The sequence below is a fragment of the Cupressus sempervirens genome, chromosome 11, assembly GCF_028749045.1.
Source record: "Cupressus sempervirens isolate cs-2001-9-10 chromosome 11, ASM2874904v1, whole genome shotgun sequence".
Taxonomy (NCBI): Eukaryota; Viridiplantae; Streptophyta; class Pinopsida; order Cupressales; family Cupressaceae; genus Cupressus; species Cupressus sempervirens.
Window position 1 is genome coordinate 740,078,977 of NC_143128.1, and position 16,292 is coordinate 740,095,268.

A 16,292-nucleotide genomic window follows, 5' to 3' on the forward strand; every position below is an offset into this window, starting at 1 on the left:
GGTTGTGTAAAAGGGAGACTCATACTTCACATCTGATGCGCTATTACATGATTGGCGTTCGTTTAGATATAAGAGACATATTCCCAATAACAATTTTTAAGTTGCAACTATTGGTACTCTATTGTCAAAAATATTAGACATTAAATCAACAAATGTAAGTCAATAACTGCTATAACAACTATTGGAACACAATCAAGTTTTTGAATTCTTTCTTCAATTGATATATATCAAGCTATGGCTAGGAAAAGTATCTTCTGATGATTGTTTTTCGATTTTTAATATTACAATTTAGAATTTAAGATATCTGGGAGACACTCTTCAAATATTGTATAAAATTTATGCACTATTTTATTAATTTAATAATATTAAATTATATTTCATTTTATGATTTTTAATTAAATATTTTTGTAGTGAAATGTAATCTTCCTTTACTACCTTTCACCCACATGTTTCTTCTCTACTGTCTTTCTCTTTAGAATTTATATCAAATTTGAGATGTTTCATATGGCTCTAATCATTCAATATTTTACAGTTGCAAAGGGAGGATTTGACAATGTAGTGTTGTTTTGTGATTTTTTTTTGTTGAACACTCCAAATATAATTTACCATTAAACATGCAGGTATTTCTTTTTGCTCGTGGTTATTTATGCTTAATATGAATAAAAAGACATTCGTTGCTTGATCAAAATTTCCACAATAAATAATTACAAATGAACTCCTTGGGTTAGAATTTTTAGTAACGTCAGCAATGGGAAAAAGAGTGATTGTATCCTCCACCGTTTGTATACTGCAACGCGCACAAGAAATGTTCAGAAGGATGTATTTAGGCTCCTCATTTTCCTCCAGATAATCTTTGACATGAAGTTCACGGTCGTACAAAATGTGTTTGGAGCCAACTATGTTATCAAAATTCTTCGAGAAAGTTTTAACCATGAGCTCAATTTTATTCTCTCTTAAATGGGTTTTAGTTCCTTGTGTGGAACACAGTCATCTTTTGTGTAAAATTTATTTCTTTGGCTGTTAATTAAGATTAAATGGTATGCAAGCTTCGTAAGTGCTTAACAACCACTTAATTGATTCTTTGGAGAGACTTGCTCATTTTTTTAAATGTGAGTTTGTCTGTTATGGTTTCCATGTTATGCATATGTTTTGATTCTTGGTATACGAATCGTATGATACAAAATTGGAATCAATAAGATTAGGACTCAATATCTGAGTTTGCATAACTGGAGTTTAATCTTCATTTAAAAGATTCAATCTATGAAAACTACTGTGATATGGGCTTTTAGATCACTAGTTTTAGTGAAGGAAAACTATTAATGTTTTTAATTCTAATTAGGATAGAAACCATGGTTGTGATTCAGAGTATCACAAAGAAAGGCCATGAACATATCAAAATAGATAATAACTAGCACTTGTGTCATAAAAGGTGCAACAAAATAGGTGATAGATAATTTTGTACATGTTTTAACTTAACTACCTATATGTCCAACTGTGTAAAATTGAGCTGATTATCCAGGAAATTACTACCACCTGCATCATTTGTCCCAATCAAAGAGCTTTCTTGGCTTTTGTAGTGATGACATGCAAAACAAAGGTGCCCAATAGATAGGTTACTCTGCCACAAATTCTTGTCGTAGTAGATGGACCAAATAACTCAAGAAACAAGAAAGTGAAAGATATCTCAACCTGCTCGACTGGTGAAAATTTCACGGTAAACCACCATGCACTATCTTGCTTCTCAAATGTATAGGGGGAGCATCAAGTCCATTCTCCTTCATTGTGACATTGAATGATGCCTTTAAGACAAAGTCTTCTTGTCTCCCTTGTTGTTTGTCATGGCTATATTGAGGCAAGAGTGACTTAACGTTTAAAGCTTCAACCCCCTTTACTTTGTTCATAAGAAACCTAACGATTGGATGTGACAAACTATTAGCGTGTCTTTTTTTTTTAAGAGCATAACCCCAAGTGTCCTTTCATGTTTTTCAGTTGCCCACTTGATGGTTTAATATTTTGAGAATTGTTGAGTGAACCCTTCTCACATGTTGCTATCCAATCTTAGACATAGGTCTCCCCTTCATCCCAAAGGAGGTTTGAAAAACATTTTGATGACCAATTGCTAGAATCTCTCTACATAATTGCAAACTATAGATGTAATAAGAAGAGAAAATTAGAGTAACACTGCTTAAAGGCTCTCATTTGCAGGAAAATAATTCTTATTGAAGTTAGCTCAAATAAACAAAGTGTTTATCACAATCTACCTTTGATATAAACCATAGAGATGCTAATGAAACACTATGTATACAAATCCATTAAATCTGGATCAAAAGGTTCGAAAAGCAAGGAAAGTAAATGTTAGTACACCCAAAAAAATAGTCATCCATGTAATAATTACTTACTAAAATTGAATTCAAAACAATTGCAAGATTCTTCAGAGGACTAATTTGAACTTAAATTCATACCACATAGTAAACCAAAAAATAATTACAATGTAAAACATAGGTATATATTTTTAGGTGACAAGTTGTCTCTAACAAAATATCTTAGTTCTATTCAATGGGCCTTGAAACATAAACTCACAAGTCTTGGATATCAGTGCTTCCAATAATTATTCCATTTTAGTAGTAATCAACATATTGAATGAACAATTGATACTTAACACTATATAAAATAGACAACTACCAAAATATTGACAATTAAAAATCCAATTTGAACTTCATTTCTACAAATATATCAAATACCTTTCAGTATGCGAGTCTTCTCAAATTTGTAATTATTTGAAATACTTTGACCCTATATCTATAAACAAAAGTTAAACATGTGACAAGATTTATGCACAATTTTTTGAAAAAATTAAAATAATAAAAAATCGATGATTTTGTTTTATTTATTATTTTGGAGATTTATGAGTATTATATTATTTATTCTAATTTTTATATTTTTATTTAATAAAATAGATAATTTATATTGATTATTTAAATGATTGATTTTGAAAAAAATATTTCTAAAATTAATTTTTTTTCTTTTCAATTAATACAAATATATTTTATTTAGTATTTTAGAAATTTAGATATCTTATTATTGTTTATTTTAATTTTAATATTTTTATTTAATAAAAGGATAGTTTATTTTGATTATTTTATTTATTAAAAAATAGATTAAAAAAATCTATATTGAGAAAATATCTATTAAATTTTAATAAAAAAAATCTTAAATTTAAGTTTGTTTAAATTAATTAAATAGATGATAATAATTTTTTTTATGAAAATAAAATATTGAGAAATTATTTATTTAATTGTTTACATACAAAGTAATTTTAAATTTAGTATAAAGTTTTTAAAATACTATTAAAATATATTTTTATAAATATGAAGATATTATCATTGCATTTACATTTTATTCATTCAAAAATATTATTTTAATTAGAATGAAATTTCTTTTTGCAATTATAATTATTTACAATTTTAATACTTTATTTAATTAACACATCTTTTTATCGAAAAAAAACATGTTTTAAATTTTATACAATCATTTGATCTATTCTATTATTATTTTATATAATATTGGTATTTATTTTAATTTTCAAAATTATTAATAAAAAAACTAAAAACATCAACACACATTTTCTATTAATGAAAATTTTAAGGAGTTTTTTAATTAATTAAATACACAATATTTGTTTTTAATGATAATAAAAATATAGATTTTTTTGTCATTTAATTTTTGATAAAAAAGTAATCTTGTCTTTAATAAACTAAGTTTATTTAATTAAATTAAATAGATGATAGTTATTTTTAATAGGAATAAAAATTTAGAAAAAATATTTATTTAATTCTTAATATAAAAAATAATCTTAAATTTACTATTTAAAGTTTTGAAGATATTAATAAAATTTGTTTTCTTTAAATGTTAATATTGCACACATATATATATTATTTTATTTACTCAAGAATATTATTTGTTTTTAATTAATAAAAAAATGTATTAACTATTTTAATTAATAAAAATAAATTATTAATTTTATTGCTAAAAGAACAATTAAATTAAAGAAGAAATAAATTTATTCTACTATAATTTATAAAAAAAAATACATATCTTTTTTACCTAAAAATATAATTCTCAAGTTTTATACAATTAATTTTATTCATTCTACTATTTTTATTGGTAAATGGCCTAGGCCATAATAATTTTATTATATGAAAAGAATAATTTACAGTAGCATTCTTCGTTCAAACGGGCACTGGTAGGAAAGAACGGAGAAGAAAACCTCCAGTGTTGCCCGGGACAAATGTCCTTTCTTATTACAAAATGAAAGGGGCATACCCCAGTGAACTAAAACCAAAAAAATAATTAATACAAAATATCGTCAAAATATGGTAATGCCCCTAAATACATCATTTTCATTTGAAACTCAAAACTGCTTTTCGAGGTATAGTACCAAATATCCATCAGTGAGTGCATCTGAAGTTTGAAAACAACCAGCCAGCTAAGAATGTTAAAACGTTAGTAAAACTAATAATATATCAACAAAAGGGGAGAGAAAGGGAACATCCTTCCAAAGGGGGTCAAACGAACAATCAAACATGAAAGGTTAGAGGACACTAAATGAGACCATGAGAGGATTACCTTGAAAAATCAAACTAAAGCTAAACTATTAATAGATCTATAAGCTAAACTATTAATAGATCCATTTTGAATAGATCAATCCAAAATAAAACAAGAAATCAAAACAGAGCATGAAGAGATCCTATTTAATCAACTATTTGATAGACCAAAGTAGATCACTAAAAGAGAGCATGGTCCAAAGAAGATTAATCCTTATAGAACCTCAAAAAGTCACCCCAGGAAGGGTTTCTGCTAGATGAATGGCCATGAATCCCTTCCAAATCCCTCTTTTCACAGAATGAGACCCTAACTAGTTGTATCATTCCAAGAAGAGTTAGAGCAGATGTTATAAACAATGCATACAGTATTTAAAAGGTAAATTTGCCGTCAATTATATGCATTGTTCCAAATATCAAAAATTCAAGCCTTTTGGATATCATAAAATCACAAAGAGACCATATCAATAGAAAATCAATATGTTGTAACTGAATTTGATACCTTGTTTATCCACTAACTAACATCCAATTCAAGAATTCTGATGCAGGAGCATCTTGCATGGGAAAATTATTGGGGAAAAAAAAAAAATTAAAAAAAAAAATTTAAAAAAAAAAAAAAAAATTGTGGAGGAGAGAGAAAGTGACGAAAATTAAAGGAAAAATAATAAAAAAAATAAAAAAGGGGAAAAAGGAGAAAAGAAAGAAAAAGAGGATTTCTATTTTCGAGGTGCATAAGTGGCATAATAGGAAAAAAATAAAAAAATAAAAAGTTGTCATTCCATTTATCGAGGTGTGTGGGAAGAATTCTAGAAAGTTATGAATATTGTAGAAAGTTTTGAAAGTTGTAGAAGGTTGTGGAAGATGTAGAAGGTTGTGGAGGAATTCTAGAAGGTTGTGGATAAGTCATGCAAGGGGTGGTAAGTGCCTATTTAAGCAAGGCATATGAGCATTTCTAATCAAGCTCAAGAGGGAAGCTTGAGGAGTAGAAGCTCAAGGGGGAACCTTGAGGAGTAGAAGTTCAAGGAGAAGCTCGAGGAGTGGAAGCTCAAGGAGAAGCTTGATATCATCTTGTGGGTGTTGTAAGGATCTTAAAGTATAATAAAATTTCTTGTGAAGCATTTTTTTGGTCTCCATATTGTTGCTTTCTTGATTGTGAGTGAGTAAGGGTGGTGTGGCCCTCTATCAAATTCTCACTAAGGATCCAACAGCCTATATATTACTTCAACAACTAATCAGAATCCTTCATGTCATTATTACAATCTATGATCTAAAGAATTGGCAGGTACACCATTAAATTAATAAATCTAAACATGGTTGCAATAAGCTGAAGACAAACGATTGTTCATAGGGCGCATAAGACACCATATTAAAGACATAATTAAGATATCTTCCCAAACCAGAGTGATACCTATTTAAATGAAGGCATAATTTAAATCACAACCTACACATGTTTCTATCAAACAATCATCCAGCCTAGAAGCAGAAATGATCCACATCAAGCAAGCTTAAGATCGAAGTTTTACTTAATAGTAGTCATATGGTATATATATATATATATATATATATATATATATATATATAATTCGAAAGTTCAAATATACATATGGATAAGTGTGAAACTACCTTACCATTAGCCACATGATATTTCTGACCCAAAAAGTTCGAATACACAATTAAAGAGCAGATTGCTCGACTTACTATATAAACATAACAAGCTATAGCACTAGAGTCGATGAAACTTAGGCGTACTTAACAAAATTGCTTAATCTATGCAACAGAGATCTTATATAATACTTCTATACCTAATAGATAGTTACATTTTAGCCATACCTTTGCCTTCCTTCCACAGAACCCTGATCACGTCCATGGTGTCACTGGAATGCTCTACCTAGAAATTCGGGGGGAACTCAGCTACGCGCTTCCTTTTGCTTATTTTCTCTGCATTAGGAGTAAAAAAGTCCAACTCGCCTAGATTCTCAAAAGTCACCCCAGCCTGAATATGGGCGTTAAAAAGATGTAGATAATTGACAAGCCATTCCACATTATCTTCCAGAATGATGCCCCTCCAATGGAGAATAAATTTTAGGCTAGCCTCCATCTTCGTCCATTCACGATAAAAGGTCAAGTTCTCACGAATAACCAAAGACTGACGGCGGGGGGCTGTAACTAAATTCGGATGGTCAACAGGAAGGTTCATATACTTTTCTAGGAATGGAATCCAAAATTTGGAATTTATGTTGTAGATTGCTTGTTCGAGCCCCTTTCTCCAAGCAGGGACAAACAGGTCACGACATAGCCTAACTATGTCGTCAGCTTGAATTTTGGCTCTAACCAGACAACCTATTAATGACCCTATAATATCACTATTGGTTCTCCAAGTGAAACGATAGTCAAAAATCCCTTCACCCAAGGATTTATTTATTGCAAACCTCGACATGTCGTCCACCGGGAGTAGAATCCGATTCCATCTTTTCGGTTTCACCATTCCACAAAAGGCCATAGTGCGATTTTCAGAAGCATGAAAGAGGGATATGTTGGATTCCATAACTAAGGGTAATAGAAGATGGATACACCCAAAACTGCATCCCCTGGAATGACACAGAGGAACTGGTGGAGAAAGGCAAGAGAGCTTAAAAGGTAAATACATGAATGCAGGAAAATTGTGATAAATAAGTGCAAAATGCCTGCACTCGTGAGAGACCATGATGGATGATGATTACTAGATATTCCTGGTGATTTCACATAAGACGCTGCCATCAGAATGAAGAGTGTAGTACCTTAGCCATAAACAATTAATAGTTAATGATGAACGGAGATGAGGTCATATTTATAACTAGATCGAAAATGATGTAAGGACACTAAAAAGCTAGAGAAGATGGGTCATCTTAGCTAAACATAGAAGTCGAATAAATAAATTTTTTAAAAATAATTTAAATTTAAATGGATTAATTTTCATTGTACATGTATTCGAAAAACAAGTTGCAGGAACTAAAATAAAAAGATCACATTAAGGAAGTAGAATTTAATGAATAAGGGAAAAGCTCTCATTTATAAGCAAGGAATTAATACCGTCTGCTCCTGAATTGGCTAATTGATCAGCAAGTTGATTGCCTTCTCTGAAAATATGGCTAATCCTATAATCATCAAGTTTATCTATAAAAGACAAGATCACTTCAAGATGGGAGTGGAGGACCCAATTTGGAGTGGACCGTTTCCTAACAACATTAACAATAATTTGAGAGTCACCTTTGATATAAACTTTAGATAAGTTGAGCTTATGACAAAGCTTGATGCCTTGATGGAGGGCCTCGAGTTCCGTTAGATTGTTAGAAGTGGGCTGAATAGACGAGGCTTTTTTGGCGATCCAATCACCATTCTCATTATGAATGATGCAACCAATACCAGCTGTACCCAGGTTACCCTGAGCAACCCCATCAAAGTTCAGTTTGACCCATCCCGGGGAAGGTGGCTCCCATTTGCAATTTTTCCTTGCCTCTTTATTAACCTTAGTATAGTATAGAGGGGGATTGATCAAGTTAGTCCAGAGTTTCTTCATGAGGCCATCCCACATGGAAAATGGTCCTTCTTCTAGATTCACCTTCTTTAAATATGAATTGATGGTTTCTACTATACAGACTTCTATTTTGGATATAAGATTCTCAGGTTTGAGTTCCATATTGCGAAAGATGCGATGATTTCTTTCCTTCCAAATTTCCCACATCAAGATAGAAGGGGAGATGTTCCAAAGCTTGCTATAGACGCTTTTGCCCATGCTTGATGGCCATCCCCAGAGTAAATCAACTAAGGATTTAGGAAAGGGGGAGGACCAACCTAACATCTGTCTGAGCCTTTCCTAACATTTTTGGGAGTATGGGCAAAGAAATAGAAGATGTTCCACATTCTCATTGCTGTGTTGGCAAAGGACACATTTTTAGGGGCCTTGAAAGCCAACACTATTCAATCTGTCCATAGTAAGAATCCTATTTTGAATGGAAAGCCATAAAAAGAATCCAGCTTTCGGGAGACAGGAAGGATCCCAACACAACTTTAGAGGGATATCCACAACTGTCGGTCTATTTGTTGCTAAAATGGCCTTATAGCCATCTTTAACATTGTATTTACCATTATTAGCTGCAGCCCAAATGAGTGTGTCTCTTTTATTTGGTTGCAAAGGTTTTCTACGTTCCAAATTGTTCTCAAGCTAGGTAATCGCTGCTTCATCAAAATCTAAGCTTCTAAGGAATTTCCACTGCCAAGTTGGAGAACCTTTAGAGTCTGTCCTGACACAATAGTCCTTTACTTTATTACCCCAAAGATTAGTTAGTTTAGATCTAAGGGTAATATGAACTATGTGTGAAGATAGTGGGGGTTTGCCTTCCCATGAATCTTCCCAAAACAGTGCTTCATCCCCAGATCCAACATCCCAAGTTAGAAATTTGTTGACCAAAGGGTGACACTTAACCATAAAATTCCAACATTCTGATCCTTTAGGAAGAGATTTAATACGAAAAATGGAAAGTGGATCTTCGACGATAATGTATTTATTATAGAGGATTTTGGCCCACTTATGGTTATATTCGTGGTATAGCCGCCAAATGAGTTTTGCCCCTAAGGCTTCATTTTGCCATTGTAAGTTTTTAATCCCTAAGCCCCCAAGGGCTTTAGGTTTGCATATATTTTCCTACTTAATGAGAGCTATCTTATTGTCTTTGTTGCGATCGTTCCAAAGAAAATTCCTTATCTTGGAATCAATTTTTTTGAGATTCTGTTTGGAGAGAGGAAGACATGAGAGAGGATAAATCGGAATGGCTGAAAGAACTGCATGGATCTTAGTGCATTTGCCAACCTTGGTGAGCCATCTGTCCTTCCAAGACCATAATTTAGAGTCCAATTTTTCAAGGGTATTGTCCCACACCTTGCCTAATTTTGGGCCCTTCTCCAAGGTTATACCCAGATATTTACAAGGGAAGAATCCTTTCTTGAAGCCCATAATCCTACATATTTGTGACTCCATCTCTGACGGGGTGTTAATGAAGAAAATCTCTGATTTGAGAGCATTAACCTTCTGTCCTGAAGCCTCCATATATGTATTTAAGATGCTCTTGAGGGAGCAAGCTTCAGAGATCTCACTCTTTCCTGGAAGAATGGTGTCATCGACGAATTGCTGATGAGTAATATTAGGTAGGTTTTTGGTGATAGTGATGTTAGTCTCAAAATGGTTTTTGACACTTGAGTGCCAACATACTTAATCACTTTTTACATTGGAGCCGAGTACACCATGTATGCCGAGCCACAACATGAGCCGAGTCAGGGAAGCCTTCAGATGCCGAGTGATCTTCAGGTGCCAAACAGTCTTCAAGTGCCGAGTGAAGATCAGGTGTCGAGCATGATACAAGTGTCGAGTGACATTTGAGTGCCGAGTCATAGACGATGCCGAGAAATATAGAAATACAACAAGTGCCGAGTAAGCCAGTTTAATATAAGTGCTGAGCATCAGAGATTAGTAAGTGCCGAGCAACATAGAATGCACATATGAGTTTGTAACATTACAAATTCAAATGTAAATCATTTTTATGGCCGACATATAATGAATCTCGAAGGATTAAAAGATAAGATCAAATCTTTTGTATTTTCCATGCAATCAACATGCAACCAATAAGAAAAATGGAGAAGGCATGCAGCCAATTGTAAATGTGCAAAGAATAAGCGGGAAATAGAGATTCAATATGGATCATAGATCCATACCTAACCCTAAGTCTTTGAATGTCTTTATAAGGAAGACAAAATCACATTGAACCCTATGGTGGATGGACGAGGGTGTGCAAGGAAAACTAATTCTCAGAGTGAAGAGTATCAGATCATAGAGGATCAAGATTAGAAAAAGTAGATCAAGTGCTTGTATTCAGCAATCGAAGGATTGAACGTTATCAGGTTTATTATACCTAATACTCTCCAGCAATTGTATTAGAAAGAAAATCCTACGGTAATAGGTTAGCTTATTATGTATTTTGTAAATCCTATAAATAGGTGACAAAATCCTTTAGCAAGGTAACACTTCTTGTAAAGTGTTTGAAATCCTTTAACCAGGTCACTACTGATACAATGTAAAGCTTTTAACAGGGCATACCATCAGAAGTGGTTAAACCTTATTGTTGCAGTAATTTTTGTGGGTATCATCCCCACCCCAGTTTTACCTTCTTATTCCTGGAGGGTTTCTGGGTTACCAAAATCTCAAGTGTTATGTGGTGATGTTTATGTGTTTTTCATAACTATTTGATATGTTTATATGCATACAATTTTCTTTCAGTTAAGAAAAAGTTTTAATGGTCAAAGTACAGTACTTCTGATTCACCCCCCCCCCCCCCCCCCCCTCTGAAAAGTATTATTCCTATTTAAATATTCCAACAATTGGTATGAGAGCATCTAGGTTCTCACAAGAAGTCTAACAACTTGGAGAAAAAGATCTAAAGATGGAAGTCTTCAAACTTGGGAAGATTATTGACAATCAAGTGATTGATGTGCAATTGGCTCTACACAAAGTAGAGGAAGCAAGGGAGGAATTAAAAAAAATCCTTAAAGAGAAGGAAGGATATAGCTATAGCTGAAAATGATATAAACTATAAGGAGATTGATACCACAAAATTGTGTACCAATGGAGATACTAAAGAGTTTGATGTAGCAATAGTAGAACTGATGGAGAAAAACAAAGTTCAAATAGATGAGATAAGATCTCTCAAGATGGAACATGAATCTCAAGCTATAATGTTATGTGAAGTCAATGAACAAAAGAAAAGAGCAGTTGAGGATAAAGTCATGATGGAAGATGACAAAAGAAATCTTGCAAACAGACTTGAAGAAAAATGTACTGAATTAACAAGGATCTTAAACATGCAGATGGATACACTCGCCCAAATGATGAATCTTCATCATGAACTCAATATGAAAAATATTGAGATCTCTACTTTGAAGATGCAGAATGAACAATTGCAAAATAAATTGAACAGAGAAAAAGAGACAGCAGAGAATCTCAACAAATCAAGTGAAGCCATCAAGTACTTTGAACAATTGATGAAATTTCCAAGATCAGCCCATGATACATTAGGACTTGGACACAACAACACTGAAATTGGAGAATCATCAAAGAGCGTTGAACAAAGAAGTGACAAAGGTAAGAATTCTAAACCTACTTGTCATTACTGTAATAAAAGGGGGCATACTGCTAATGTTTGTAGGAGTAGAAGAATCAATCAGAAAAACACAAACAAAAGTTACTATCACAAGTGCAACATGCAAGGAAATAAGACACAAGATTGCAGATCCAGAGTTATAAGGACACAAAGATTTGATGGACATTGTCATAATTGTAAGAAGTTTGGACACAAAGCATTTGAATGCAGATCAAAGCCTATGTGGACATCAAATCAACAAACAAAAACAAAAGGAAATGAAAGTCAGTATCATTGGGATTACAACACCAGGTATAGCTGTCATTATTGTTAGGAATATGGACATATAACCCAGAATTGCATAAGAACACATTTTAGAGGGAATTATAGTAGGTGGCTAAGCCAAACCACATGTTTCAGTTGCCTAAAAACTAGTCACATCAGCAGAAACTATCCTACAAGGTCAAAAGCACCAAAAATTGAATCAAACAAGGGAAAAGAAAAGATTGATGAGGAATACATCATAAAAAACATGAAGAAGTCATGGCAGAAAAAGAATGAATCAAGTACGTCCAATGAAAGGGTCACTTCACCCACAAGGTCAAGTGATCATTTCTCATCCAATTAATCTCAAGATGAGTCTATGGGGTTGATACATACAAGGAAGTATCATACATTAGCCCTAAATCATGAAGAAGCAATGCAAAGTATAAATCTGCATGAAACAAGATGCCAAGACAAAATTTTAAACGATGATGTTGAGCTGTCTCTGGATGTCGAGTAAAATCCTAGTGGAAGCTGAGTTCCTAATAGAGACCAAGTTGATGACTGATGTCGAGTTAAGAAACTCCTATGGAAGCTGAGTAAAATAAAAATGTAGTGCAAGCCGAGTAATGTTAAAAATTCTTCATAAGCCGAGTTTGTAGTTGAGCATTTAATGCGATGGAAATAGGTTATATTATCACTATTTCAATCATTTTTCCCCATCGCGATCAAGAAGCAAAGGAGATAAGGAGCACAAAGCAACTTCACAACAGAGAATCCAGTATTCCAAGCAGATTGTAACCTCCTACAACACGTTTTCATCGATCTTGAGGTATTTTCATTTGTGCCGAGCTACGCAATTTCGTATTTCTATGTAAAAAAACCCTAGTTTACATAAATGGCTTTGAGTTCCAAGAAAACCCTAAGAAAAGAATCGTTTGAAGTACAAATAGTGTCTAATGAAGTTAGGCAGCCAATTTTTTTCCCTATTCCTAAAGTGGCATACAAAAATGACTCAGCCAGAGTCCATAGGGCTATAGAGTGCTTCGAGAGCTTTTCGAAAATGTAAACGGTTTGTCAATCGGAGCTACGGTTCAAAAGTTATGCCTCTCGAAAGTTTGGTTACCGTTTCTAGATTCTTCTAATTTTGTGCCGACTTCTAATGCGACTTCTAGAGCCTTCTATTTGGTCGGTGGATGCCAACTAGCACTTTCTAGAATGTATTCCTAATCCTTAACCCTCCGAGATCTATTTAAGAACATTTCTAGCATTGTAAAAGGCAGTTCATAGTGGAGTTTGAGAGGAGGTATAAAAGGAGAAATTATCTCTAGACGTATACTGTTGTAAGCCCTTAGGGCATGTTTTGAACTCTATTTTCTCTGTACTGAATGTAATAGCATATTTACACAGTTAATACAATTTTCCCTTTCCTATTGTGTCCATTTTGTGCTTGGGTCATGTCCCCATCAGTTATGTAGGGCACACCAATCTTTAAAGTCTCTAGATGCTTGTGAAAGCACCTAGGAACCTCTTATTTTCTCATTAATATCTAAGATTGTATTAAAGTCACCCCCTAAAATACAAAGTTCATTATCTATATTTTCCAAGAAATGCCCAATTTCTTTCCATACTACGAGTTATCTGAGTTGTTGATTGGTCCATACACATTTATGACAATAAAATTAAGATCCGATTTTAAACTATGTACCTTCCCACTTATCCAATTTTTTTCACATTTAAGAATATTAATGTTAACCTTCCTAGGATCCCAAAGAATGCCCAAACCCCCTGAGGCCCCTATAGACTCTTGAAACACAGAGCACCATACTCCGAGCATTTTGCTAAATTTATCTATTTCTACAAAATTTAATTTGGATTCCTGAATAAAAATAATATCAGAATTGAACGCTTTGAGGTTATGTTTTAATAACCTCTTTTTGCTAGGGGCATTAAGACCCCTAGCATTCCAAGAAGTAAGCTTCATACCTGAGCGGGAAGGTATTTCCCCTTCCCATTGTGGAATAGTTGGTCAATCTTCTATTGGTCCTTGCTGAGGCTCTCTAATTCTCTAAGTTCCTTTAATGACTTTCTTCCTCTTTTGCCTTTTGGCTTACCGTAGCATGGAACCTTGGGCCCTACTTGTGTCATGCAGATTCCAAGTAGTTTGATATTGCCCTCTGCAGTCTGAACTATGTCAATCTTCTTTTCTGATAAATGTTCTTGATCCTTTAAGTTGCTTTCTTCAATAATCTGCTTAGCTATTTCCGATTGTTTGAAAGATACTGCTGCCTTTTCTTCCATTTGGATGTTCAATATGTCTCTTCTAAGATTTTCACAAGAATAATTCTCGTCACCCAATTTAAGGACCCTCAAAACAAGTTCCTTCTTCTGTATTTCCAATGTCTTATCAAGATTGTCTGGACAAAAAAATTGGGCCATCTCTTTGGCAAGCTAGTCAATCTTTACTTCTTCTTCCTCTGTCATATTTATTATAGTGTTTGAAGGATCTGAGAGTCCTTCTTCATTTAAAAATTCTTGGAATACCATTATTAGAGAATCCTCTGCTTGAGTCTCTCCTTCATGCATCTGTTGGGTCATGTCGTAAGGAGTATGAAGTGAGCTATTAATTGTAATGGGATTCTGCCCACATATATTGAGCACTCCGGGCAGTTTCTTCAAGATATCTAGAGCCAGAGACAGAGTTAATTGGTTGTCCTTTAATTGTCCTATTTGATGTGATGTATAGGGTTCTTTTTGATCCTTTTCTAGAGTAAAGGGGGATGAAGCATTCTCTATTTCCTTTAATGTTGTGACTAAGATGCTCTATTTCAGTCTCTCTCTAAGTGTGTGATCTGTCTCGAACTTGCTCCTTTGAAGAGAATGAAATGTTCTTCCTTCCCATCTTTGGTGTCAAAAGTAGCAGAGCATTTTTTGCTTCTAATATATTTGCAAACTCCAACATAGGAGTAGCTGTAACTGTGTCTTCCTTATCATTGCTTGTGGGTTCTTCCTGTTCGCCCTGCACTGTGTGTCTCATAGGTGGGTCAAAATTTGTGTTGAGCTAGTCCAGATCATCCCCTGCCTCTTTGTTGGTCCTAATCTTCTCATTTCCCATGACTGATGAAGCAATATCTAGGAAAATTCCTTGGTTTTCAACAATGCTAGTATCTTTGAAGTGTTTAGGAGAAAATTCCTCTCTAATCTTAGTATTGTTTTCCTTGGTATTTTTCTGTTGTGCTTTACTCAAAACATTTCTACTTCTGTTAGTGTTCTTTTTGGAAATGTATGTTCCTTTCTTCTTATGTTTTTTTACTTTTTTTGAGAAGCTCCCAGCCTTCCCTCCTTTTGATTTCTCCATGGGGTCTAACATTGGTGCATCTGCAAAATATTTTGCCTTAACCACTATGATGCTATTTAAGGATATCCTTGGATTATTCTGGCTATCTTGCCCATTTTGCTACTTTGGATGGCAGTACTCTCTACCCTGTTCTTGCTTCCTTTGGTTTAACACAGAGCTCAATTTTAGAAATTTTCTTTTAAAATTCATAGTAAGGGGAAGGATCTTGGGTCTAATTTGATGTAATTCATCAAATCTCAAGATATCAATGATTTTCCCTTTATAGAGTTGGAATTTAATATCATAAGAGGCTTGACTAGTTTCAATTTTCTTTTGGATTACTGATGGATGTTTAATGTTGACATTAATAAGAATTTTGATACTATTACAGTAGAAAAAGGATGCATCTATTGCAATTACTTCCCCAATTATAGAACCTAAGGAATAAATAATATCTACATTGCACAGTTCTGAGGGAAGAGAAGTCAAGGTAAACCATAAGGGAATCATACAATCAACCATTTCTATGTTAAAGTTATGAAACCATTCTATAAATTTAACATAATGACCTTGTTAGAAATGGAAAAAGAAATCTATAAATAAGCAATACCAGGAAAGAATCTAAGTGAGTAAATGCATGAAAAGATATTACCATAAAATAGGAGAGAGAAAGCTTCAAGCTCCAACACCATGAGACAAGATATTTGGAAAGGGGAAAGCAAAGAAAACCCCTTGTGACATTATGAATGAGGCATGAAAAGCCTAAGAAGGAAGAGAGAGAGAGAGAGAGATAGAGAGCAATGCTCATACAATAATTGAGAAGAGGAAGAAACCTCATTGTTAAATGAGAGAAGAGGGTCATCTCTTAAATAGAGATGAGAGAGAGGAGTTAGAATGTAACTCCCATGTCTATGAACGCCACCA